The sequence below is a fragment of the Elaeis guineensis genome, chromosome 15 (genome assembly GCF_000442705.2).
Source record: "Elaeis guineensis isolate ETL-2024a chromosome 15, EG11, whole genome shotgun sequence".
Lineage (NCBI taxonomy): Eukaryota > Viridiplantae > Streptophyta > Magnoliopsida > Arecales > Arecaceae > Elaeis > Elaeis guineensis.
The window spans coordinates 64,309,132-64,313,372 of NC_026007.2; positions in this window are offsets into that span (position 1 = coordinate 64,309,132).

Consider the following 4,241-nt stretch of genomic DNA (forward strand, 5'->3'; position numbering starts at 1 on the left):
CTCAGCCTCAGGAGTCTTCGATTGAGGTCACTGATCTCACTGCAGAGGCCGGCAGACTCAGAGGAGCTCTTGAGGGCGGTTATGAGTTACTGAGGAAGGAGATCAGAGGATCAAGTGAGCAAGCTACTACTCAGTTCACTGCACTTCTCCAGGCTGTCTCCAGGGCACTGACTGTACTTGACTCCATCAGACTTACCCTTTCAGTTCAGTCCCTAGCTTCTCAGCGTTCTCAGCCACCCAGTTCCTCCCGTTCGCCTGCTCGTGCCAGTTCTTCCTCTCGTGCCAGAGGCAGACGGGGTCGAGGACGCATCTCAGATCCAGATCCATCTGATCCTTATCACATTTCTGATGATTCTGATCATTGATCATTTTTAGATCCTAGGTCTTAGTGTTTAGTCCTCTCTAGGATCTGTATTTTTGGGGCCATGTATTGACATGAGCTAGTTGACTTTGTATGTTATTTTTATGTTACAATCTATGTACTGAAATAATTATGGCTTTACCTTTGGAATGATGATTATCTTACTTTGGTCATATATTCTCTTTTGTGAAATATTGTCTTCTCTTTATGGTATCATCATTTTATGATTGTTGTTAATAGTTGCTTCATTAAGGGGGAGCAAACCCTACAAGAGGAAAAATTAAAGAATGCTTCAGAAAAAGGACTTAACCTTGTTTGATGATGTCAAAAAGGGGGAGAAATTAAACATAAAGAAATCCATCAAAAGCAAACACTACAAATTATGAGAAATTAATACATTGACAATTTTAAGTACAAATGCTAAATATAAGTACAAATGCTAAATATTCTGCAAATAAGTACCTTTTAAAATTACTCATACTCTGATTTGCTGTAAACCATTGAATATGCTTTGATAGGCTTTCAAATTCCAAACCCACTCTGATATATTGAATACATTGCTCTAATACTTTGACTATTTTACTACTCCGATACATTACTCAATTTTACTCTGATATATTGAAAAACTGTTTTTATTACTCTGATACTTTGCAAAATTTTTCTCTGACACTTTGTAAAATTATTTTCCCTACACTGATACATTGCAGGATTTTCTTTTCTCTTGCTCTGATACATCTTAAACTTAAATGATCTAATACTCTTTCCAAATCAACTATTCAATATGCTTTGGCACACATGACTAGTTTTGAGAATTGAAATTTTTTTTTCAAAATACAGTTTGCTCTGATAATAAAATCAAATTTTCTGCTCTAACACCAAAACAATTATCCAATGAGCATATCTTCCAATCTTTAAGCAAATGGACAAACTATTTATGCATATAACCATTTGTTTCACATGCCAAAAGAATCATACTCTTTTCAAGCATATGCACCTAAAATGCAATCTGTTGAAATTCATGATTCAGAAAAATGCTTTTGTTCAAATGTTTTGTCATCATCAAAAAAGGGGAGATTGTTGCTCCTAGATTGATTTTGATGACTACAAAATAGTTGGAAGGGATACAAATAATTTTTATGTGAAAAAGACCTTATGCTCTACAGGGGCAAAATTATAATTTCATCAAAACTCTGATTTGATAGCATCATCGTGTAGAACAAATGATATGTAATCTATTGGTGAAAGTTTCATGATTTTTGGACTTATATTTTTGGAGTTATGAAGGTTTGAAGTTCATGAGTCGACTCATGAGTCAACTCATGAAACTATGAGCTGATTGGCACGCAAAGATTAGCCATGGCACGCTGGTTTTCTGGCTTGGCACGACCTGTGAGTCGACTCATGAGTCGACCCACAAGGCATGAGTCGACTCATGAGTCGACCTCTGCTGTTTTGGGCCAAGAAAATCCAGAAACCCAATCTCTGGACTTTGCAACAGAGGTCGACTCATGAGTCGACCCCTGAGGCATGAGTCGACTCATGAGTCGACTCATATGATGGGATTTGCCTGTAACGGCTAGTTTTTGGCCAGATTTGGTTGCTTTTTAATGCTGCTTTTTGTGCTCTAACGACTCTTTTTCTGCCTAGTTTGTTTTCTCTTGTTTCTTAAGACTATAAAAGGTTTCAAAAGGTGGAAAACAAAAAGAAGAGAGATCCAAATATCCAAGAGGCATTCAAGTGATTTGAAAAGAGAAAATCAAGAGCATTCAAGAGGGCATTCAAGTGCATTCAAGAGAAGGTTTTTCAAGCCAACTATTCAACATCATTCAAGAGCTCATTTAAAGCCTTCAAGAAGCCATCAATCAAGCTCACCAACTCCTCAAGCATTTACTTCATCTCTCATCCACTTTGAGGAAATCCAAGAAGGGCTTCTTCATTTGAGTAAAGCGTATTTATTGTTATATTCGCTCACTTAAGGAGCTATTCTTGTACTTATTTGTGCTCTAAATTGATTTTATCTTGTGAGTAATTGTTTTTGTTTTGGAGGGTTTCCAAAACAAGGAAAGGTTGATCCGAACTTGAAATCGGAGTGTATTGGGTTGGCTTGTACCCGGGAAACAAGTGGACTAGCTTGGGATAGCTAGTGTCGGAATTTCCGACGGTTGTATTCGGGTTGAATACAAAGTATAGTGGATTGGAATTCCCAAGTAGGAGCTTGGGGAGTGGATGTAGGTGCAAGGTTGGCACCGAACCACTATAAATCATTGTGTTTGTGGCATGCTTTATTGTTTCTCTTTAATTCTCCATTATATCCTTGCATTCTTGTTTTAAGTAATTAATCTCAAACTAAAGTCTCTCTCCTCATTCATCAAGCTTTTGATATATAATTTTTACAAGTAATTAGTTAAGCCTAAAATTTTTAAAACCCAATTCACCCCCCCTCTTGGGTTGCATAGCTGGGCAACAAAAGGTATGATCGCTCGTGGGATTCATGTAGTGATGGCCTCATCATGATCCAAAGTCGGACACATGGAGTCTTCGATTCTCCCATTAAAAAGTGGGGTTTTCAGCCAGTGGATTCGGGTTCCCGCCTCCAGGAGCATAGTCGGACCTGCTTCGATCTGGTCTTCTCCTTTACTGAAGAGTGGGATCTTCAACTACATTCATACTAAAATAGTGGGAGCTTCGGTTGTACTCTCATTGAGCAGTGGAGACTTCGGCTGCACTCTCATTGAACAGTAAAAAATTTAACTGCTCTTCCGTTGAAGAGTAGGGGCTTTGTCTTCTCTTTCACTGAATAATGGGGGCTTCACCGGCTCTCCCACTGAGCAGCGAGGGCTTTGACATTAATTTTGATGCTCTTAGGCCAGAGAATTTTATATAGGTCTTTTGAAGCATATTTCTTCTTTCGATCTAGATTGCATGCCCCCCATTTATTGGACTAACCAAAAATGCCTGGGAGGACTTTGATCGATCCATTTGATTTATGGTCATGAATAAAGTGGCATTTGAGCAACTGGATTTGGCTCCATTTACAAACTCATAGATCACCCATAGGACTTTCTTCAATAAAACCCTCCTATCCTGACAAGAAAGCGGAAAAGGCATTTATGACCATAAATAATGGAATAGGTGTAATGTCCTATTATGATGAGGTATAGACAAAAGAGGAGACATCGGGATTAGTTCAAAATCTTTTGTATATTTTTATGTTCTTTTTCTTTCTTGATCTCTGGGAGATCTTTTCTCCCTTTCTATTTCTCTCTCTTCTTTTAATGCACACTTGAAAAGGAGAGAAGCCATGGGAAGAGAGGAGGTTTCGGAGGTTGGATATGCAGATGCATCCTCATTCTTTCTCCTTCCATCTTTTTTTTCTCCGTTCACTTCTTTTCTTTTCTTCTCTCCTCTCTTCTTTTTGCTGCCACTCATGACAAGATGGGACAAGAGAAGGGGAAAAGGAAAAGCTATCAAGTTAAGATAAATTTCGAAGCATATGTGCAGCAGATAATGCACAGTCGAAAACCGATGACATTCGAGGGGCCTAGCATAGTATATCAGTGCTATTCGAGGTTGGATGCGTGCAGGAGAAGTGATACTGATCACTCCTATTCCTTTCTTTTTTCTTTCATTCATTTTCTTCCTCAGCTCGAGAAATTGACGGGAGTTTCTTCTAGAGTTTATCCTCCTCCCTTGTTTGGAGTGCATGCCCCTCATACTTTCAAGCCTAAATGACGAACTGGCTGTGATTCCTCTCAAGATCCGACAAAAAGGGCTATGGGAGTGCCACTGGTTGCTAGCATGAAGTATGGCTTCCAGTCTGAACTTCTCATGGTCGGTATGCCACAACGTTGGAACATCTCAAGGATGTCCTCAGCAAGAG